Here is a 25,684-nt window from a genome sequence, read left to right as displayed (position 1 = left end):
AATGAAATCATTAAGGCATGCAAGGCAAGCAGGTCAGATTGATGACAAACCTAGGTTAATCACCCAGCAGCAATAGTGGGCACTGTATGAAAGACCAGGTTTTCAAAAGGGTGGCATGAGGCCAGAATGACTAACACTTTTCAAGTTCAATATATACTTTACAAGTCAGAATTTGGTAGATGTAGCCACTATTTTTTAGCAAATTTTGGCCTTGAAATATGCTCAGCTCTGTTTTAAATTTTGTATGGTTGACTGTAACTTACTTGAATTAATAATGGGAGGGAGAGAAAGGTTTCACAGCACTAATGTTGTAGATAATATGTATAATACAAACTAAGAACTTGAACTACAATAATTAGTCAAGCAAAATGATTGTTTCCTTAGAGTTGTTCCCAGGATGAGGTGAATAAAGGGGATTAGAGATTGACTGCCCAGAACATCTTCGCTTTAGGGAGTAGGGCTTTGAAGAAAAGATGACAGAAATAGGAAATACTAGAACGGGGCTGGAGGACAGGAGGGATGAGGGAGGTGGACATGAACATCCAGTGTATCCTTGCTGTGGAGAAGCTGACGAGCTTATTTTAAGTGTATGTATTTTGCAGTTTTGAAGGGTATCTTAGGTGTTTGAAGCCCTTTGGCCTGGGCTGACTCCACAAGGCCTAGACAAAGAGAAACTCCCCAGGCAAGTGGACAGTGCCAGGAGACTATGTCACAAGACAGAAGGTGCGAATTTTGGGTTCTTGGGCAAAGGGATGAGATGTTTTCAACAGCACTTTCCTCTTGTCTCATCCCAGAAGATACATGACATATAGTAGGCACACAAAAGATACTAGCTTTGGTTTTGCCACCTATTTGATCATTCCTCCAACCCTGGATGAGAGTTCTATAAATCAGGGATTGAATAATAATTATCCAGGCCAATCATGTGCAGATAGGTTTTGTTTGACCAGCATATTATATTAAAAAAAAAAGAATATAAATGTCTTAAAACAAGGCTGCCATGTTGCACAATACCAGAGAATACCACTTGTGTGTGTGTGGCAGCCCTGTAAATAAGGGGCATGTGTTCCCTCCTTTGAAAGGGACCCACCACTAAGTGTTTTCTCACACCCGATTCACACAACTTTGTTACCTTCTGTGCTCTGCAGCTATCTCTGTTGCCCCCTTGTTCACCACTTCTACCACTCATTCTTCAGTCCTTTATTCCCTACACATTTATTAAGTGCCTTCTATATGCTAGACATTATGCTAGGCATGAATATATTACCTTATTTAATAATGATATCAATATTATGAATATGTATTATTGTTTCCATTTTATTGAAAGAGAAACTGAGGCTTGGGGAAGTTAAATAAATTACTCAAGCTCTCATAGCTAGAAAGTGACAGAATCGGGATTTCAATCCAAATGTGACTGAATCCAAAGCACAAACTCTTTGCATTATGTAAAATGTTTCTCAGACCATGTTTATTCAAAGTAATCATGAAGCAGAATACAGTATTATAAAACCTGTGTACCATAAAGGGAGGGAATGAATATTAGAATCAGTTGTGTGACTTACTCTAGGGCTAAGCATCCCATGATCAAAAGGATCTAAAGAGCCTTCTCGGGTTATTCCTTAAAAGAGGCTATAATTTATCATGGTGCTAATCCTGTTCTAACTGAAGAAACTTTTTAGCTCATTGATAGTCAGTGTTACCCAACCTGAAATGGGTGATGATAAGGGCTTGGATAACTGGGTAGCAGTTAGAATGCTCCAAATGTCTGTTGACAGGATCATGGGTCATCAAATTGTAGAATATTCACACAATGTGATTTCATGCAGCAGTGAAAATGAATGATCTGCAATTGTATGCAACAACATGAATGAAATAAAATGTTGCTTAAACAAGGAAAATCATAGAAGAATGTGTACAGTAGGTTACTGTTTTTACAATCTTCAAACCAAGAGATCAAACAGTGTATTGTTTAGACCTAAATATGTTTGTGATAAAACTAGAGGACATGGGGAAACAAGGATAAACACAAATTTCATAATAGTGGTACCTCTTGGGGCATGGGGAGGTGAAGTGATATGGGGAAAAGACACACAGATAGATGCAATACTTTTGGCGATATTCTTCAGTTAGGGGTAGGTTAGTAACTGTTCAATTCGCGTCTCAAATAGTTAATGTTACATGTATTCATATACATATGTCAAATGTTAAAAAAAGGGTGGAATAGAAACCTAATTGATGGATGTATGTATCCCTTTTTGTTACCACGGGTATTCTAAATAACAAATAGTGCTCCTCTTTTCTCCAGGAGATTACCAATCTTGGGGTCTCAAAGGAAGATTTATTTTGAGCCTTATTATTTAATTTGGCTAAGAATAGTAGAAAAAATTTCAGAAATAAACTCAAAGAGAAGAAACTGTGTGTGTGTGTATGTGTGCGTGTGTGTCCATGCACATTACTTATCACATTTCCTTCTTCCAGAATTTATCAATAGATGTGTCAAGCTCTTTGTGATTTATGATGCTAGAGAGAGTCCGAGGAGGGGGGAAATGGTGGGAGAGACTGATAGAATTCTAGTTCTGATCAATCTGACATGCTAACAAGAAGAACATAAGCAGGGAAAAAAACCTTCATCGTATCAAATCCCCACTATTTTAGCTCAATGAACAATTGTTTCCTTTTAACATTTCCATTGAACATGTTTGACTGAGGGTATTCATCACATCCTAAAACATGTCGTACAATGTGAAGCTGTTTTGATTTAGCCAAAGAGTTGAACTCAAGAGTTAAATATCTTTGGTCACTAGTGCAAGTGTTTTCTCAGAAATCTAATATTCCACATAACTAGTGCTTTTCCTAAACTTTTAAACTTTTGCCTACAGTGAAATCTGACTGCAGGTTTTGTAATGAAAAATCCATTTCGCAATCAATTTGAATCGCAAAATTACTTTGCTGTTTTGTTCCTGGAATATCTGCCAAAAAGAAGAGCCAAATATAGTAATGTATTTTATTTTTTAAAAAGTTTTATTAAATTCCAGGGGCGCCTGGGTGGCTCAGTTGGTTAAGCAACTGCCTTTGGCTCAGGTCATAATCCCGGGGTCCTGGGATCCAGCCCCTGCATCGGGCTCCCTGCTCAGCAGGAAGCCTGTTTCTCCGTCTCCCTCTGCCTGCTACTCTGCCTGCTTGTGCGCGTGTGCTCTCTCTCTCTAATACATAAAAAAAAAAGTATGTTAAAAAGATTTTATTAAATTCCAGTTAATGTACAGTGTAATATTAGTTTCAGGTGCATAGTATACTGATTCAACACTTGGATGCATCACCCTGTGCTCATCACAAGTGCCCTCCTTAATCCCCATCCCATATTTAACCCATCCCCCACCCCTCTCCCCTCTGGCAGCCATCAGTTTGTTCTCTATAGTTAAGAGTTGGCTTCTTGGTTTGCCTCTCTCTCTTTTCCCCCCTAGTAATGTATTTTCCATGTTGGAAACTCCATTATTTAAGCTGCATATAACTTTTGAGATGATAATGTTTTAGGAACAAGATAGTGAGCAGGACTGTCCTCCTTTACATGCTCTAGAAGGCGGCAAATAAGCACTTCCTGGTCTTAACCATGGTAGTTTCTTTCCTTTATGCCTCAAGCAAGTCTTTGGATGTTACCCATCAAAACATAGCTTTTCTTCATTCATTTTAATGGGAAGCAAAGAATTTGGAATTTTTAGGTTCAGAAACCAAAACAGTCTTACCTTGACCTTTCTTAGTGTGCTAAATGCCCTCCAGTCCTCTGCGCTGGAGTGTAGCAAGCAGAACTGAATTCTCATCAATCTCCTGAAGGAAGGCAATACATCTGATCTACTGAATAGTTTCAAGCCACTGCTTCAATAATTCAAAATATGTAGTTGCAGTCCATTTGCTGCAATGGTGGCTGCATCAGTGTCTATAATCTGGTGCGTTGGGTATTCATCCAAGGACTGATGCTTGTCTTCCATATCACAAATACCCAATTTTCTGATGTTGCCACTTACAATCTTTAATTTAGAGGAAGGATGTAAAATGTTAGCAAATTCTCTTCAGGAAAAAAGTTATCTAGAGAGATTGTAACCTTTCCTATTGTAACTTTGGAGAAATTTGCCCTCTTTAGATAAAAGAATCATTTGAAACTGTGGGCCAAGGCCAATTATATTTCCAAGATGGTAAGATATTTGTAAACAACATCACATGAATGAAGACCCTACAATGATCACAGAATACTTCCAACTGTAAAAGAACTCCTTGAATTTTGAGACAGTTTTAGAGACAAATGTTACCATAACTTATAAACTTTGTCACTTTATGAACTAGATAAGAATTTCCAAATAAGCACATGAAAATGTATGTGCTTGTTATCCATCTGCATATCCTCTTTGGTGAATTGTCTGTTCAAGTCTTTTGCCTATTTGCAGAACTTTAAATTCAATCATTAGCTTAAAATGACAGTAAGTAACAGAAACAGCAACTTGAAGTCAAGATTGTAACCTTTGTCTTAACATCACTAAGAAACTCAATGCTAGGCAAGCCTATCACTAAATTTTTTCTGATAACTCCACTTTTCTTGTGTTTATTTTCCCTAAATTTATCTCCAATGGTAGCCTCTGGTGTTAGCTTCAAATCTCCTTACTCCTTCCTTTTTTCATTTCTAAAGCTCTTGCCAGGCCCATAAATCATTATTTTCCCAGTTTTATAAACATTATTTCTAGAATACTTTATTACTAGAGAAATCACTCAAAAATCTAGGCTCTTTACATATCTGTTGTCATATGGATTTGAATATTTTAGATGTGTCAAGGTTTTTCTTCTTTTTAGCCAGTATAGATATTCATACAGACTTGAAGTTGCAGGTGGAAGTAAATTTACATTCCAGTTGCATCTTACATTAATTTTTAAAAACTTTTTATTTTGAAATAATGTAAGACACAAAAAGTTGCAAAAATAGTACAAAGATTTTCTTTGCAAACAGCACCCTGCTTTCTCCAATAACATCTTAAGTAACTATACTTATTTATCAAACCAGGAAATTGTCACTGGTATAATGTTATTAACTTAATTACACAACTTGTTCACAGTTCACCAGCTTTTACATGCACTCTTTTATGTTTATGTGTGTATGTAGTCCTATGAAATTTTATCATATGCATAGATTCATATAACCACATTTACAATAAGGATAGTGTTCTGTCACCATAAAGAAGCCCCTCAAGCTTACCCTTTGCCATCACACCCTCTTTCTAATCCTAACCTGTGGCCAACATTCATCTGTTCTTCATCACTATGACTTTGTCATTGAATGTTAAATAGAATCCTACAGTATGTAACCTTCTGAGACTGGCTTCCTTCACTCAGCATAATGCCCTTGAGATCCATCTATGTTCTTTCATGTATTAATAGTGTGTTCCTTTTTTATTTCATACAACGGTCAGTTTCTTATCTATTCACCCATAGACAGACATTCCGGTTTTTTCCAGCTTCAGGCTGTTCAAATAAAACTGCTATAAACATTTACATACAGATTCTTACGTGGACTTAGTTTTCATTTCTCTATGACAAATACCCCAAAGTGCAATTGCTGGGTTGTGTCTGTCATTAAGTGAATGTTTATAAGAATCTGCCCAACTGTTTTCCAGAGTAGTTGTACTATTTTACACCACCCCCAGCAATGTATGAGAGATCTAGTAGCTTCACATCCATGGTACCACTTGGTATTATCTGTATCCTTCATTTTAGTCATTCTGATAGGTGTGTAAGAGTAGCTCATTGTGGCTTTCATTTACATTTCCTTAATGCCTAGTGATTTTGAAAATCTTTTCAAAAGGACTGATGCTTTTCATCAGAACTTATTTGTTTTTATTTTTCTTATTTTGTGCTTATGTGCTTATGTGCTTATTTTTCCATCTGCATATCCTCTTTGGTGAATTCAAGTCTTTTGCCCATTTCTTAATTGGATTGTTTGTTTTCTTAATGTTGAGTTTAGAGAGTTCTTTATATATTTGGCTTACAAGTCATTTGTCAGATATGGGATTTGGAAACGTTTTTGCCCAGTCAATGGTTTGTCTTTCATCTTTTTAACACAGTCTTTCACAGAACAAAAGTTTTAAATTTTTATGAAGTCAAGTTATTGATTTTTTTCCCTTGCTTTTGTTGTCATATTTCAGAACTCTTGGTCTAATTGGAGGTCATATATAAAAGTTTTTTTAGTTTTTCATTTTACATTTAGATCTATGATCCATTTTGAGGTTTATAAAGGTCAAGGTTCTCCCCCCGGCATTTGATGTTCATTTGTTCCAACAACATTTACTGAAAAGACTGTCCTTTCCCCATTGAATTGCTTTTGCACCTTTGTCAAAAATAAGTTGAGTATACTTAATGGATCCATTTCTGGTTTCTTGATTCTGTTCCATTGATCTATGTGTTTGTCCTATCTCCAGTACCACACTTTCTTGATTACTGCAGACATTTTTTTATTATTCATAATTTCTTAGGTTAGAACTCACTAAGTAGCACTATCACATATATATTTGTATCCATATTAAGCTGTCAAGTAACTTCTTGGTCGTATGTGTTCTATCTCTCAGAAATTTGGGGGCCTCATTCTTTTTTAATAAAATATTTAACATAAGTCAATTAATATGATACCTAATATATACTAGACACTCCATATACATGAAGTCCTTTTCCATTTCTCTCTTCCCTATATGACTTGTTTGTTATTCAAAAATTAAAGTGCTTCATGGTAATTAGGATTGTGGCCAGCAGATGACCAATCCAGAGACTCAAAGTTTTTTTTATTTATTTATTTATTTATTTATTTATTTATTTATTTAGAGTGTGAGTGGGTTGTCAGGGGAGAAAAAAGGGAGAGAGAGAATCTCAAGTATGCTCCATGCCCAGTGCGGAACCCTACTTCATGACCCTATCATGACCTGAGCCAAAATCAAGAGTTGGACCCTTAACCAACTGAGCCACCCCGGCGCCCCAGAGGCTTTAAACTTAAAGCAGAAAGTCCTGATGTGATTTTCTAAAGCAGCATTTTTTTGTTTGACTTGTCAAAATCCACTGGCAAAGCCTAGGTAGAATCATTCCATTAGGGAATGTCGAGGCTGGAGTATCCCTCAAAAATGCTCTTATTCTAGGGGCACCTGGGTGGTTCAGTTGGTTAAGTGTCTGACTATTGATTTTGGCTCAGGCCGTGATACCAGGGTTGTGAGATCAAGCCCTGCGTAGGGCTCTGATGTACTGGGCAGGGAGCCTGCTTAGGATTTTCTCTCTCCCTCTGCCTCTCCTCCCCCCGCAAATGCTCTTATTCTATAGAAGTAGAGAGTAAATTCAGGAGGAGATGAAGTTTCTAATTTCCTCAGTCTTTTCTCTTTTTTTGTTGTTTCAGATACATTAACTTCAGGATGGAGTTTTAGTTTCCTGAATATCCATATTTATCTATTACCAAACTCAGAGATAATTATCCACATATATAAGCTTATACCACAGTGATCACTGTGTCACTATAAGTCATGTATGCCTTCTAATTAATCCTTAGTTAGATCCCTACTTAAGGATGAAAATTTTTAAAAATATACTTCCTGATAAGTATATCTTTATATGGAAAAATGCTAAGCAAAATATAAGAGTCAGAAGTAGCAAGAAAATGGCTGTCATATTCCTCTACATTTAGACTACCTTGGTCACATACATGCCAAAACACTCTGGTGAAGAAAACTGAAAATATTATAAAATGCAATGTTTTTGCTATTTTAAGTAATAAAACAAATTAGGTGGAAAGCACATTTAAGTAGCAAGATAATAACTACACATATACTTATTACCCACAAAATATTTCTTAGGGCACTTTCTAAATATATATGCATATATATTTCTTAAGGCACTTTCATTATAATATTTAACATTGCACATATATGACTTAAAACTTTGGTGCAGGCCTAGGACATAGTTCAGAATTCTCAAATTTCTAATATTTCTAGCTGAAGTGTGTAAAACCAAATACAAGTAAATGAAAACTATTGGTAGATAATGTTTTGTAGTAGAACATAGGCATTTAGAAACATTTGGGAAAAATTACTATGAGACTTGTTGCATAGCAGTGAGCTTTTTTGAATTAAAAAATATTATTAAATTGACTAGTCCATGACAAAAGCTACAATCCTAGTTCCACGTGATAAGTAAAACAAAGGAAATATTTTTCCAGCCATTAATATTAGTAACAAATATTCCTTTGGATATTGGGAAAAGAGTCATTGTATTCCAAGGGGAGTTTGTGGTTTCTGAAGTAAACTATATCATCTTAACTTGCAAACACAATGGTGGTGCCACCGTCTCAGTCCAGTTCTTCACACGTAACACAGTGTTACAAGCAATCATGCATTTAATAAGTAGTGTTTGACAATACTTAGAAATGACAATGTCACCCTTTTACCGTATTCCCACACACTTACAGAAAGCTTTAGAACTTGAAGAAAGCTTTCTTACACCTTATCCCCACTGATCCTCATCACAACCCTCAGAGGTAGGCAGAATAGGAATTATCCTCATTTTAAATTACACAGATCGATGTGATTGCATTTATATTTATAGGGGTTTTGGAAGCTCTTAAACCATTGAACTCCTGCTTGTGATGAAGTTAGCAACAAAGGCTTTATTATATAATAACACCAGAGGAGAACAAAAGATTACTTGTCTTTTGGGGCTATTTAAATTTCAATAAACAGTAAGTAGAAAAAGATCAAGGATCTTTTCTTCTCTTAGGTATACACACACATTCTTTAAATATGTATATAATGCTTTTGTTAAGTTTTATGAAGAGAGAGTGAATCTTTTGGTATATGAACCATGTTATAAATCGAAATGATGCACCTGCTTATAAGATACATTGGATGTATTTTTAAAAAGCTTTTATTTATTTGACAGAGAGAGAGAGCAGGAGCACGGGGAGTGGCAGGCAAAGGGAGAGGGAGAAGCAGGCTCCCTGCTGAGCAAGGAGCCCTGATGTGGTTGATCGCAGGACCCGGGGTTCATGACCTAAGTCGAAGGCAGGTGCTTAACCAACTGAGCCACCCAGGCACCCCACCAATGGATATTTTCTTATTCTGTTAAAACTTAATTTGATTTTACAACACTTATTTTTTCTAGGCATAAGCATTTTGAAAGAAAAGCATCAACTCTTTTGACAATTAAAACAAAAATATTAGAAAATTTATGCGAAAATATAATTTTCAGTGATTGTACAATACATTTTCTTTGGTGTCATGACTGGGTTTCAGAAGCACTGTCATTTGCATATTCTGTACTTAAGTGTGATTGTGAGTCACTCTGACTTCAGGTCTAGAGGGAATTTGTGCTAGTTAAGAAAAAGTAAAACATTTTACTGTATAATGTGAATGACCCATAACTCATAGCTGCCCAAGGCTGATATTTAATTTACATAACAGACGCTTTGGCATTTTCTCAATATTTTCAGGAGGGAATATCATAGAAAATACTTCAGTTTCATATTCAGGAGACTTGGCATGCTGCATATTTCTGCTATTGTCTGGATTGACTATTTAAAAAGTAACCAAAATAAGACCAATTCTTCTGATTTATACTCTGTTAAAAATTTACACGCAGGAGATACCATTCTTTTGTGATTGTGCTGTGAACTGTAAGATAACTAAAGCATAGTACTCTAATGTATATGAAGTTGAACTAAGAAAAGATCTTTATTCTAATTCCAGCACTATATTGTGTAATTGTAAAATATGGCACTAGAAAAATTGATTCCTATTCATTCTTATTAAAAAGTAATTGATGGGGAGAACTTTTATGTTATGGCTTAGATGTGATTTGAGATAATTCATGGATTTCAGTCTTCCTGTACTATCTTTGTTATTACAGAAAATTATCTCTAACATTATCCGCATGTATGTTATATTTGTTTCTTTGACAGTTAATTTAACCAATAGCATAGGTGTATTTAACATATTATTCCTTTTATAATGAAGGGTGCAGGGGGGAAAGAAAGAGAAGGAGAGGGTAGGGGAAGGGAAAGAAGAGAACCAGTAATTACTGAATGCTTACAACAGGCTAGACACTTTTTACCTGGTAACTCATGTAACCCTTACAGGATCCCTGCAAGGGCATCAATTTCACCAACGGTTTTCACATAAGGAATCTGCACCCCAGAGACAGGGCATGTGAACTCTGCAGTTGACAGAGCCCACACTTAGAAGGGCCCCCATGCTTGGTTTAATGCTTTACTCTCACTATCTTGAAATTCTTAATTTTATCACAAGGGGCTCCACATTTTTTTTCTGACTATGGAAGATTTTATTAGGGAAGAGGGGGTGTGCAATCAGCCTGAGGTTATCTGGAGTCATCAAAGCCGCCAGGGGACGCCCCCCCACCCCCCACCTCCGTAGCAATGGGGAGGCTGACAGGTTGGCTTTCATCTGATAAATGCATGCATTTCCCCCACAGAAGGGGAGGCAGTGCCCTTGGGCATGGATTAGCTCTACAATTACTACAGTTATCCAAGTAGGATTCACATTTTTATCTTGCACTGGGTCCCACAAATTTTGTAGCTGGTCCTGCCTGGAAAGGCTAACCCCCTTTTCCAAAATTAAGATTTCAACGCTGGTCTGTGTCACTCCAAAATACAAAGCCAGAATAAAACACCAGCTTTGTTCCTCTCTACCTATGCCAAGGAACTGAAATTTTTTAACTGTTTATTTGACATTTACTTAACAGAGATGCTGAGGAATTAGGAGGAGGGAAAATGGAGAAGAAAAAAGATCCCTAGTAGAGTGCCCAGCTTTTTCCTCTTTTGCCTTCAAATCTACACACCCCTTGTGGAAACCAGAGCCCCGCAGTTTATATGTTCCACTTTCTGAGAAAGCCGGTAATTGCTATCAGCTATTTTGCTATTCCTCCATCATCCCTGACATATTGCAGATTCTTCCCAAACTTTTATAGTATTTTTCCAGAGAGGAATCCTGGGAAAAACAATTTTCTCCATTTCTTTACATTTTTATTGATGTCTTAGTGTCCCTTATTCTGAGTCCCAGGGCACCTGTACTATGGACCCAGGCTTCCAGCAGCTTCTGTGAAAACACATAACCTTTCTTTTTATACAAGGTTGGGTCTCCTAAGCAAAGGTTATCTGTAACTCTGGGTAAAAAGTAAGGATGTGTGCTGACATGGAAACTTACCTCTGGTTCATTTAGGAGACAAAGTACAAACAAATGAAATAAAATGTGAGTCAAAGCCTAATCCTCATCTCTTCCTTAGCATGAGAGCAGACTAAACAGTGTATGGCATCTATATTCTTCTTTGTTTGTTCATCTCTTCTTCTTTTCTTTGTTAAACATTTATTAACTACCAAGTATGTGCCAGGCACTGAGGTACATAATGAGAATTTAAAAAAAAAATAAGACATGGTCTCTGCAGGGAGATAGAGTGAAGTTGCGATATGGGTCAAAACCCTATGGGAGCATGGAGAAGAGAACAACCAAGCACACCTAGAGAAGAATGGAAAGGCTTCTCTGAAGACGTAAAATTTGAGCTAGGTCTTAGAGGGCAAAGCAGTTTGCTAACACAGAAGATCCTTCAGATTATATTCTCCATGAAGGTAGGAACTGTCTTGTCCACATTTAGTGCACCAACTGGCCCCTGGCAAGTCTCTCAATATGTATTTCTGACCAGCGTGGTGCAGGGCATTCTAGGAGAAAGAAAAGCCTGTGAAGAGGTTCCTAGTAGTTAGAAGATTGGTGACATCCAAGGAATAATGAAAAGTTTAATGAAGCAGAAGCTTATCCTTGATTGTGTAATGCCTGTTAAATGACAAGCTATGGATTGTCAAGTACACTACTTGCAAGATAGCCTGGTAGAATTTTATAAAGACACAAAATACAGACAGGAGACTCCTGGGTCAGAGACAAAAGACTATTATTCACAGCACAGAAATTTACATGAGATTTACATTTGACTTGTAATGGGAGACACCCAAGTAGATGCTGTGCACACAGTGGGATTGTGTCACAGATGAAGAACCCTGAGCTCAGGGGACCCAAATCTTTTATAATAAAATGAAAACAAACCTGACAGACCTTTGCCCTGAAGGGAGACATTATCTTTATCACACCGGACAGTAAACAAATCTGCCCTCTACCCCATAGGGAGACTCTATCACTTCTAAGGTTGTTTGCCATACAAACATGCTTAAAAAGAAAGTTCAGAACAAAGATAGTCAGTGTGTATACTATATAATTCAATGGTCCCATTGTTCTTCCTAAGAAATTGAAATATTTTAAAAGTGAGGAACTAGATTTAATTGACTGCTCTTACCACCTCAGGTTCACACCATTTATTTAAAAATTAGTGTATAATATTCACTCCTTGTGAAGACATCTTTCCCGTTTATTTTCAAATTTTCAAGTACAAATATTTAATGTAACTGTCAGCAAATTTTTACATGAAAAGCTCAGGTAGATGTGGCTATATAGATTTGACTCTACAAGGAAATAATCTTAAACATCTGGAAAAATGAATTAATCTAAAGAGGGCATTAAAAGTATATGTCAAATTAAGTATCACGTTGACAACTTAATATAAAAAAAAAAACCCAAACAACCAGGTTAAAAAATGGGCAGAGGACTAAAATAGACATTTTTCCAAAGAAGACATACAGATGGCCAACAGGCATATGAACAGATGCCCAAAATTACTAATCATCAAGAAAATAAAAATCAAAACGACAATGAGATATCACTTCACACCTGTCAGATGGGCTATTATCAAAAAGACAAAAAATAGTAAGGGTTGGCAAGGATGTGGAGAAAAAGGAACCCTCATACACTGTTGGTGGGAATGTAAATTGGTACAACCACTATGGAATTTCCTCAAGAAATTAAAAATAGAACTACCCTACAAGCCAGCAATTCCACTTCTAGATATTTATCCCTAGAAAATGAAAAACCAATTTGAACACCTTATGTTTATTGCAGCATTATTTACAATAACCAAGATATGGAAGCAACCTAAGCGTCCGCTGATAGATGAATGGATAAAGAAGATGTGGTACATGCAGGCACATCTTGGAGATCTTGTGGGTTTAGTTCCACACCACCACAATAAAGAGAATATTGCAATTAAATGAATCAAAAGAATTTTTTGGTTTCGCAGTGCATATAAAAGTTATGTATACACTACACTGTAGCCAATAAGTGTGCAATTGCATTATGTCTTTAAAAAGTGCATATTTTAATTTAAAAAAACCTATTGTTCAAAAATGTTACCCATCATCTGAGATTTCAGTAAATCATAATCACTGATCACAGATCATCATAACAAAGAAAATAATAATGAAAAAGTTTGAAATATTGTGAGAATTACCAAAATGTGACACAGAGACACAAAATGAGCAGGACTGTTAGAAGAACAGTATGAATAGACTTCCTCAATGCATGGTTGGTTGCCACAAACAATTTACAAAGAACACAATATTTGCAAAGCACAATAAGCTGAAGTGCAATAAAATGAGGTATATCTGTATATACAATGAAATATTACTCAGCCATTTAAAAAAATGAAGTCTTGCCATTTGCAAAAACAGGGATGGACCTAGAGGGTATTATGATAAGTGAATAAGTTGGAGAAAGAGAAATTCCATATGATTTCATTTATATGTGGAATTTGAAAACAAAATGAAACAGAAACAGACTCCTAGATAAAGGAAATAAACAGTTGGTTACCAGAAGGGCAAGAGTTGGGGGGTTTGGGTGAAATACATGAAGGGGATTAAGAGGTACAATCATCCAGTTATAAAAGAAATCACAGGGATGAAAAGTACAGTATAGGGAATATAGTCAATAATACTGTAATAACTTTGTGTGATGACAGATTATAATTAGACTTATTATGGGGATCATTGTATAATGAATGAAAATATCAAATCATTATGATATATACCTGAAACTCATATGATATTGTATGTCAATTATAATTCAATTAAAAAATTGAGGTATTATGTTAAACAATGCCATCCAGATGATTTGTTCTCTCTACTGCAGAATCATTAATAGCATGCTATACTAAGTGTGTACTGTTTTAATGTTGCAACTAGTATTTCATGAAGGTATTACTATAATTAGTTTTATCTGTAACTGATTTAATAGGATTTTGGTAATACAAATAAGTCTGAATAAAAATACTCATAAATATTCACTTTTAGAAAATATAATTTAATAAAGAATTATATTTAGTATACTTATTAATATAATTAATAATAAATAATTTATTAAATCTATAATTTCATAAATAAGACTGGTCATTTAAAATTTGCATATTGTCTTCTCTAATAATGTGCTTTATATATGAGTAACTATATCCCATAACCTTTGAAACTATAAAGTTTTTTTAAGTTTGGTAATTATAGAAAACATTTTAAATAGCTCAATACATGGGATGATGGTAAAATAATAAGAAAAACCGTAAAATCCTTTTAATATAAATACAGAAAACAGCAAATTAAATAATTATGCAAAATTGAGGCATACTCTGTGATTTTACCTTTTTTTCAATCAAAAAAGGAAAAGGTTTTTTTTAACTTTCAAATATAGATTTATTAACTTTAGTCAACATGCTGTACATTACATCCCCATGATTTATTTTATTTTATTTATTTTTTTAATTTTATTTTATTATGTTAATCAACATACATTACATCATTAGTTTTTGATGTAGTGTTCCATGATTCATTGTTTGTGCAGAACACCCAGTGCTCCACGCAGAACGTGCCCTCTTTAATACCCATCACCAGGCTAACCCATCCTCCCACCCCCCTCCCCTCTAGAACCCTCAGTTTGTTTCTCAGAGTCCATCGTCTTTCATGATTCGTCTCCCCCTCCGATTCCCCCCCCTCATTCTTCCCCTCCTGCTATCTTCTTCTTTTGGAAAGAGTCAAGATGTCCATCGACAGATGAATGGATAAAGAAGATGTGGTATATATACACAATGGAATATTACGCAGCCATCAAAAGGAATGAAATCTTGCCATTTGCAACGATGTGGATGGAACTGGAGGGTATTATGCTGAGTGAAATAAGTCAATCAGAGAAAGACATGTATCATATGACCTCACTGATATGAGGAATTCCTAATCTCAGGAAACAAACTGAGGGTTGCTGGAGTGGTGGGGGGTGGGAGGGATGGGGTGGCTGGGTGATAGACACTGGGGAGGGTATGTGCTATGGTGAGCGCTGTAAATTGTGTAAGACTGTTGAATCGCAGACCTGTACCTCTGAAACAAATAATACATTATATGTTAAAAAAAAAAGTTTTTTTTCCCCAAGTTAAATCTCCTTTTTGTTATTAAAGTCAATCTAAATTAGGTCATCTAAGACGGTTCTATAAAGCAAATATCTATATTCCAATAAGTAGAATTATTTTGTAGCAGTTTGAATTCACAAGTTTTCACGGGATTAGTTTTGTTCCTGTTTCTCTTCCTGCTCTATCTTTCCTTCCTGTTCTTCTTTTCCCCTGAACCCCTCCCCTTCCTCCCATTTTTGAGTAGAACACACATACAATAAGGTACTCAGATCTTAAGTGTATAGCTCAATGAATTGTTAAAATATATGTACACTCAGGTAAACGTCACCTGGACCAAAATCTAGATCCCTGAAAGATCTAGTACCCTGAAAGATTCCCTTACATGCTCTCCCAGTATCTTCTTGCCAAAAAACAATCACTGTTTTGAGTCCAGTCTCTCAAGGGTGGTTCTGTCTGATCTTGAACTGGATAGAGTCTTTTATGTCTGGGTTTTGGTACCACATTATGTCTAAAAAATTAATCCATGTTTTTGCATGTAGCTATTGTATTGGTGCATAGTGTTTCATCATATGATTTACCACAATGTATTTATCCAGTCTACTGTTGAAAGAATTTGGATTTTTCCCATTTTGACCATTATGAATAAAACTAAGATTTTTGACATGTCTTTTGGTTGGACATATGCACTCATTTCTCCTGGGTATATAACTGGAAATAGAATTGCTGGGTCATATAGTAGGCATTTGTTTAATTCTAGTAGATACTGCCAAAAATTTTTACAAAGCAGTGGTACTGATTTATATTCCTGTCATCAGAGTCTAGGAGGTCTGATTGCTCTAGATTCACACCAATACTTGGTATTTTAGGTCTTTTTAATCTCAGCTATTTTGGTAGGTGTGGAATGGTATCTGTTGTGGTTCCAATTTGCATTTCCCTGATGACTAATGACAGATTTCTATATTTATTGGCCATTTGTATACACTGTTTGGTTAAGTGCTTGTTCAAGTGTATTGCCCATGTTTTAAAATTGGGTTTTCTCTCTTTTATTAATTGCTTTGTAGGAATTCTTTATATATTCTGGATATGAGTTCTTTGTCAGATGTGTGTATTGCAAATACCTTCTCTTACTCAGGGTCTTGCCTTTGTAATTTGTTAATGGTGTCTTAGTAAAGAGAAGTTCTTGATGTGGATAAGTCTATCTTCTAATTTCCTTTTTATGATTAGTCCTTTTTGAATATTGTGATTTTTTTACTTTTTGTGATTTCTCAAAAAAATCATTGCCTACTCTGAGGGCATGAAGAAATTCTTTTATATTTTCTTCTATAAACTTTATTGTCTTGCTCTTCATCTTTAAGTCTATGACCCATCTGACATTGACTTTTATGCATGATATGAAGTAAGAGTCATTTCATTTTTGCCCATATGAATATAAATTAACTCAGCACCATTTATTGAAATGATTACCCTTTCCTCAGAGCATTGTAGTGACACCTTTGGCATAGATAAATAAAGCGGCTACTTATAGATGGGTCTTTTTCTGAATTCTTTATTCTGTTCCATCTGTCTATTCTTGCACCAGTTCCACACTGTTTTAATTACTATAACCTTATAATAAATCTTCATATCTAGTAGTGCAAGTCAATTAACTTTGTTCTATTTCATCATTATCATTGTTATTGACCGTTTGCATTTTAAGTTAAAGTTTAGAATCAGTTTGTCCACACACACACACACACACACACACACACACTACTAGAGCTTTTACTGGGAAAGCACAATTGTTTCTTAATTGTCATAATGAAAAAACTAAGTAAAATTACTTTTATTTCTTGGTATACTCCCAAGCAATTTAAGTTGTAATTAGGATTTGGAATAGGGGAGAAAGAAATGGCACAAATATATAACTATTTCTCCAGATTATGATAACAATCACTGCATCAAATGTTAAGTTAGACCTTCCTTTCTAGAAAGGATACAAAGTTACTTAAGTAGTTTTGGAGAGAGATTTGATACTCTTTAAAATTCATAAATGTTCTAACCTAACCCCACATCCCATGCTTTATAGGTCCTGTCATTCTGCCTCATTAAGTGTAGCTCAATCATTTAATATAGATTGGTTATTTCCATTTTAATATAATTTAAATTGAATATAAATAAATTGAATTTTATTTATTGTTATGCATTATATCGTAGTAGCCATTAAAATTCTTTAGAAGTTTTATAATTCCTTTTCATGCTGTCATTGTATTTCCTTTTATAGTGAGCTTCAAATATACACACAAGAAATAAACAAGAGGTTCTACTTTTTAAAAGCTTCCATGCGAAGAGCCTATAGTATAATAATTAAGTATAATCAGAACATTGCAAGAAAGTGAGTATTTCTAGAGAGAGAATGGACCATCTTAAGAGAGGTCTGTATGTTAGTGTTCACAAGGTCAAGGAAATCAACTAAATAACAAATGAAGCTTGCTGAGTTTTCCATGTCTGCTTTTTAGAAAGCAACTATAACTTGCAGACATACAAGCTGTGAAGCTTCGCAAAGACTGGGGTTGGAATTTATTTTATTTAACACATTTGTAAATGACCCAGAAAAAGGGTAATATTCTGTGGTGATCACTCAGCTCAAGCAAATATGGAAAGATAAGCTTGCACATAAACTTTGGAAAGACCCACTGAAGCTGTGGGATGAAGTGTTTCACTTTTCAGTAGACATGAGGGAGGATATTATAAAATAATATATCCACATTTAAAAAAAAATCTAAAACCTCTCATTTTTGGTTCAAGGTTTTTTTTAATTCTAGGAAAAAAAATTCTAGAGTGACTTCTGAAGTCAGTTAAAAAAATAAAACATATTAGAGGGGATAGGGGTGGCTGAGAATGGTGGTCAAGTAAATTTCGATCACAAAGAGGAAGAACTGGAGCCAAGGAAAGAAAAAGAGAGTAGGTACAGAATGAAGAACGAGTAGCAGCGCAAACATCAAGGTAATGTAGTGTGTCAGAGTTGCCAAGGTAGGAGAGAATATAAAGAAAGAGAATATGATCAACAATGTCACATGAGGCAGAGAAATAAAAAGAACAATAACTGAAAAGGGCTAACTAATGTCTTGATATTTATCAGGTCAACCATGATAGTGACTAAATATATTAAGTAAGCAGCACATTTCAGTCCAAAGGTAAGAGAGGTTTTAATCAAAATTTATAATATAAAAGATCCAAAAAAGGTAACTCACACAGACTTTTCACTGCCTCCCATAGAACTGGAAAGGGGGGGCATCCTCTGGAATTTAAAAGAAGAAAAATGTAAAACAAGTAAATGGTACTAGAACTTTACATAACGGATATTGAAATCATGGAAATGTAATACTTCAAGATTCAATATAGGTTGAAATAAGAATGTATTTTAAAAGGTTTAGATACATGCTTGGATGATAGATTTCTGATGAGTTCTCGAGGAAAACGTCTTGGCATTCTGCTGTTAACATAATGGAGAGCAAACATTCCCTCCCACAAACCATTTGTTTATACCGTTTTTAGAGACAGAATTCTCTAGCCAGTAAAGCTGAAATGTATACCAGTATGACATTTCTTATTAGTTTGTGTGAATAATTGCATATTTTTAAAAGTATACAGAAAAAATTACAAATCCCTTACACTAAAAATAGCAGTTGCTTGGATCCCTTGGGAAGATGCCACCTGATAAATTAAAGATGAATCAATGATTAAGACCAAAGAAAGAACTGCAATAACAACAGAAAACTGTCCTTTCTAATCTGGAGGGGAAGGAATCAAGGTTTCACTTTCTAATTTACTTTTTTTTTTTGTAAATTAGAAAGGTCTAAAAAATGTACACATTTAGCAGAATTACCAGGAATTATTGGTGTGTTTCAGTACAGATATTTTAAATTAAGTAAACTTTTTCAAATGAGAGAGAATTGCCAGATAGCTTGAATTCTGAGGAATTCAGTGTATTTTATAGACATCAAAACCTAATTACTGGTAAAATTCTTAGCAAAATGTTATGTGAAAAGAAATCACATTTCTGTTTTACAAATTGAGAAATTGAAAAATCGATAGCTTGTTCTGAGTTACCTACCAACTGCCTCTGTTCAAATTTTATTTTGTTGGAGGAAGCAGAGAGAGTGGGATGAAATCCTTTAACAGAGGGATTTAGAAGATTTAAATGGCATTCAGTCTAACCATGGGCTCCATGGTAACCATATGGGCCATGCAAGCTGTTCAATGAATAGCCAAAACATTTAGGTAGACAGGGTGTCCAGCCAACCAAGGTTGCAATTTGAACACTGTAATTCTCTTGGCTTGAAAGCACAAGTACCTTGGTGAAGTCTTCCTTTTTTTTTTCTTTTCCTATTCTAGCCAGTGTGAATCATTTAAAAACTATAAAGTATCAGAAAATTGTCCCCTCTAGTACAAATCCCCTCCAGTTCTGAAAAGTTGGTCTTGCTTCAACTCTGCTCTTGGAAAAAATTTTGGAGGACAGCTAGCATGTCTTTCCTCACTTGGCCAGCTAAAGCAATCAAGCCAGGGGCAATTTGTCGTGCTCAGAAATTGGGAAAACTGAGGTGCAAGCAAAATGCCACAGATATATACAGGCTACAGCTAATACTGAGCTCCATCTCATCGAGTAGAATCATCTGGACTCCTATAGTTCTGTGTGCCTTCAAGTGGGTTAGCTCTATTCAGCGGTTATTGTGAGCCTATGCCAAGAGGTGTCCATGGGGTTCTAGGGGGCGGGGGAAGCACTGGTCAAAGGATAAGTATAATTCAAAGAGCTCATGTTCTAATGGGGGAAGGGTAGAAGGGGAGAGAAACACTACAATATAACGTAGTGAATACTCTGGGAGAAGTGGGTACAAATTGCTAGAAGAGCACTAAGCAGGGAGTCACTTTATGTTTGGGAGCATCTGGGGAGGATTTCAAAGAGAAATTTGGAAAGTGAGTTGGAGCTTCTGTGCCAAGGAAGCGGGGATAAGGAGTGGTGGAGTTGGAAGGTCTAGAGGTGTTTCCAGACCAAGAAAAATACCGATAATTCTACCCTCTGTACTTGGTCTTTCCCTTTTCAGATGACCAGTATTTTGAGAACAAAGACCATGATTAAAGCATCTTTATATCCCTGACCTTATCGCATTTAGGGCATTATCTAGTAATTATTCAATCAATGGGTATATTTCCAATAATCGTGGTTTGGATGATTTCTGAATCTACTATTTTCACAAATTTGAATATTTTCTCCACTAATAGGATACTGCATTTTAGGCGAATAGTACTTTTTGTTCAGTTGGGCTTTAGAGATTAATGGCTCTGATCCTGCGTGAGAGCCTCTTTATCAGCACAAGTCTTGTTACATTTCTAACTTGAAATAAATTACCTGAAATTTCATTTTGTCTTGAATTCTTCTGCGTTTCGTGGAGGTCACGTTCTGTCACCCTTGACCGGCTGCCGCTTTCACGGAACCTGTCTCAATAAGGAAGAGGTGGAGCAGTCAGTGAGAGATGATCGTCAGCCAGAACCTGCTGCTTGGGGTCCTGATGGCCCCCATCCCACAGGGAGACACAATGCTGCCTCCTTTCACACAGACCTTACAAAGTGCGTCCTGCCTACCTCATCCCAAGAGTTATACAGTAGCAATACTAAGAATCAAAGAATATGGACATTTTTAAACAAGGCCTACGTAAAAGGACTCCTAATTAGAAGCGGTTTTATAACTTTTCATCGAAGAAATATACCCAAATCATTCAGTTTTTGTCACTGGAAATCAGCCGATTTAGTACTTAACTTCAGACTAACTGTACGGGTAGCCAGTTACATCCGTCTGATTTATGGACAACTACATTTCAAGATATCTTTCTCACATTACGTATGAAAACATTATGAACATGTACCTGAAAAGATACTGTATCGTGTCTGTGTGTGTATGCATATATATATATATATATATATACACAGAAGCTCCAACTCACTATATAAATAAATATATATATATATATATATATTTCTGTCTATTATGATGTTTTGACATCCTAAAAAAATTCTTTCTGGCTGCGGGGGGAGACACTGCCTCTCCCAGGGCTAGCCAATTGTTATAGATAAAGGGGCTCAGCTAAGAACATGCCTTTGATATACAAACTAACCAACCCAGACCTGTACTCCTCTGTCTGGCCTATTCACCCCAGGAAGCACTATTCTGCTGCCTTAATTATTCCAGGGCTAGCTACCAGACAACTGGGAACCACCCCTTTAGTTTAGAGCCCACAGAAATTATTCAAACTAGCCAACCTTAAGCTGTTGACCCTGCCTTGCCTTTCCTTTCCCACAAAAACCCCACTGAAGGCTCTCGTCTCAACTATGTCCTTGCTCCTGTCTTCTGCCCGCCTACCACTCTGTGTCTTTCCATGTGGCCCTGCGTGCCATGCTTCCCGTCTCTAGGACCTGTGGCCATCCTAAACTTCATTTTCCTGAGCCTCTCCTTTGTCTCCTTTTATGGCCACACCTGACTGACCATCTCCTAAAAGAATACAAAACACCTGGCAAATAGGAAGGTTTAAAATTGAGGATACCAAATAACAGCTGTTATGCGATGAGTTTTAAATTAATTCTTTTGGAAAAATAGTTGTCGTTGCTATTTGAGATTGAAGCAATATATTCTAGTGAAGATTAAATTAAATGATTTACTGTCAACAAACATCAAGGGATATTGTTTGAGCCCTTAGGTTCCCAGTTACTCTGACAAATTCTACTCAAAAACTTATGCACACAGGCAAATGTTTATTACCGTGCACCTGTCAAATGTCTCCCAACTCCTAGTCTCTTCTGCTGGTATTATGAGTGTCACTTGGAGCTGATTATTTCTTCTTTCATTGTAATTCTATCCACCTTGATTTTTTTTTTCCACCTGCATTTATAAACAGTATAGGGAAATGGAAAGCATGTGAGGTTTTTTTTTTTAAAGATTTTAATTTTTTTTTTTGACACAGACACAGCGAGAGAGGGAACATAAGCAGGGAGAGTGGGAGAGAAAGAAGCAGGCTTCCCGCTGAGCAGGGAGCCCGATGTGGGGCTCGATCCCAGGACCCTGGGATCATGACCTGAGGCGAAGGCAGATGCTTCACAACTGAGCCACCCAGGCGCCCCAAGCATGTGAGTTTTGAAGTTAGATACCCTTGAGTCTGAATCCTAATATTGTCATCATTTATTCATTCATGGTGTTTGTAGTCAGAGGTACGGTGATTCATGCACTGATTTTGTTACGTATTAGCTGTGGATTATGGGAAAGTTTCATAGCTTCTCTGAGAATTTATTTTCTCATCTATAAAATGGGAGCATTAATCATAGTTAACATTTACTGAGTGTTTGCCAGATGCCAAACATGGTATATACATTATGTCATTTTATACTCACAGCAACCCTGTAGTTATTATTTTTACCCCTACTTTGAAAAAAGTGTTACCGCAGTTAAATAATTTCACCAAGGTTCATTTAAGTAATAAGTGGGATGAGAATTAGAATCCAGGCCCAACTTTTTCCAAAGCATATGTTTTCATGCATTCTTCTATTATTCAACAATGGCTTTTAACCTCAGTTGCAGATCAGAATTATCTAAAGAGGTTTTTGTTGTTGTTGTTGTTTTAAGTTATAGATAATTTTTGGGGATTCTAAGCTATCTAAGTAGACTTGGTTAGGTAGTGGAAATTTTTTTTTTAAAGTTTGGCTGATGCTTCTGATAGACATCTAAGACTGAGAAACACTCATTGCCTTAAAAGGATCACATATTGTATGTGTAATGGGAATGGTATCTTGAAATGTGGTAATGGTATTTATGCTTTGACAGTATTTTTATTGATTAGTCTAGTCAGCCCAAGGTAAGCACCTGCCTGGGAAATGGTGGTATTAGAATAGAAATGCAGAGAGAAATGGTTATTATTCAGCTCTAATACCCAAACAGGACTTTGTCAGAGGACATAGTTTTAAGAATCAGGCTATGTCAAGACAGACATTAAGGGACCAAGCATAGCATTTTCAAAACTGTCACATCTCAACATGGGACTGTCACCAGCTCTCTGTTTTACGTGAATGGCCACAGTTCTTAGGGCTGGATAGCTTGGCAGAAATATGCTTCTGGTCACAAAGTGAGACAGAGATATAGGGTATGGATAGAACATGGAAAAACAAATTGGAGTAAACATCTCTATATAAAATTACAGATTATTACAACTCGGGGTATACCACTAAATTAATTTTCATGAACATTGTGTTACCCACGTTACCCACAGAATAATTTTAGAGTATTACCCGCTAAAGCAAAGCAAGAGGAAATGTTGGATAATCATCATATTTTTATCTTTTTATAATAAATGTTAATGAAGTTCCTTATTTAGCTATTGTCTAATGCACTTTGAAATAAGTGGTAATTACTTTATTATTAAAGTAATAACTTTAGCTCTTTGGTTAATCAGTTCAAATGGCTTGCCAGGGAAGAGATATTTAAAAATACAGCCGTGAACATTTAGGCAAGTTAATTTGGTAACATTATAGTCAAGGTAAAAAGTTCTTTTAGTAATATGGCATAAAATAATGAGTAAATGGTTATTTAATAATTAGTTTGAATTTTACCTATTAACAATGAAGTGTTTAAAATTTCTTTTGAGTAAATGCAGAGTTTGACTGTCCTTTTCAATTCTTGACAATGCCTCTTTTTCTGAACATTTTACAAAGGGATCTATATAATTAAAACAAATGGAATTGAATACTTGTGGGTGGGATATGATCTTGCAAAGATTTGATACAAAAAGGATTTCTCAGAGTGTGTTTACTTACAGAAATCAAACTGAAAAAGCCTTTGAAATTCATACACAAAATGGTCTGACACAACTGTTTAAGACTTTAATACAATGGGTAGATGCAAGTCTCTTGAATAGATCAGGTGTCAAAATATGCCAAAAACATTATATTAGCAGCTTTAATCCCTGTTAATATTTTATAGAGTGGAAAATATTTTTGATGCTTCTATCAGAAGCTTTCTTGAATCTTGACCTAATTTGTTGGAATGGTTTAAGAATTTAAAAGTTGCTGTTTCTGTCTCTGGCTAGTTTAATTCATCATTTAGCTCTCTCCAAGACTAAAGACATATAGCAAAAATAGCTCTTACATATCAACATTTAAATGAAAACAGCCTCTATATCATGCAGAGTGGAGTATTTGCTAATCAAATGTTCGCTGTGGCAATACTTATAGAACTGTAGCAGAGAACATCTGACCAAGTGTTAATGCTTTGCAGGAAAAGAAATGATGTTATTTGCTTTAGATATAAAGTCATTTCTTTTTAAAAATTAGCCTATTTAATGCATGGGAGATTGCCATATTCCTTCATTTAATGTTGCATTCTCTATAATGATTTCTGATTACCAAAATGCATAGTACAAATGCTAATCAGGACCCTTTTCACAACGAGTGCGGATGCTGAGTGCCTCCTACGAGTTTAATCACAGTGTGTGATTCACACAGTAATGGGTCATAATTGCCCCCCACCAAGCTGTCTTGAGGGTCCCGCTTCATTTTATTACCAGTGGACCTTATCAACCACTGAAATCTACTGCAGTTGCCTTGAAGGTTGCAACCAATCTCTACATGCATAATTATTCCCAAATAAGGATGCCCAAGAAGGGTGAAGGATTGTATTTGTTCTCTCCCCAGTTTTATAATAGATTAAAAAACGAATAGCAGTATTTATATAATTTTCTATTACCTTTCATTTTTTCTTACCTGGAGAGACAGTCTGATTGCCATCCAGGTAATTAAATTAAATCTAGTTGGTAGCTTATGTACAGATGCATTAGGAAGTTTTTTTTTTTTTTTTATTCTTGCTAGCTTCAGACATCTTAGGGTTCATTTTCTCTTTAGTACCTAGGGAGCTAGACCTATAAATCACTATCACTTTAGAGAATAGCAGCCCCCATAATTTCTTCTTCTAAATGAAACTTGGAAGATTCCCAACTTTGTAATTCACTTTTATAAATTGTTAGGAGCGAACTCGCCAGCTGTATGGCCTGGGGGACTGTGGTGTCCACTTGACAGACTGGTTTGTGCAGAGTCGGTGGCTGTCTAGGTTAGTAGTATTTCAGTGTTTCCTTCCTCTTTAAATAACAATTTCTCATCTACACACACGCACACACACCAGTTTGTTGATGCCTCAGGTTACTTTAACAAGCACAAGCTATTTGTGTTCCGTAATTAGAGAAATCAGGCCATAAATATTTATTAAGCACCTACTATGTGCCAGTCATTGTCTAAGGTACTGGGGAAAGAGCAAAGAGCAGGAAAAATTATT

The sequence above is a fragment of the Zalophus californianus genome, chromosome 4, assembly GCF_009762305.2.
Source record: "Zalophus californianus isolate mZalCal1 chromosome 4, mZalCal1.pri.v2, whole genome shotgun sequence".
NCBI lineage: Eukaryota > Metazoa > Chordata > Mammalia > Carnivora > Otariidae > Zalophus > Zalophus californianus.
This window is presented reverse-complemented; position numbering follows the sequence as displayed.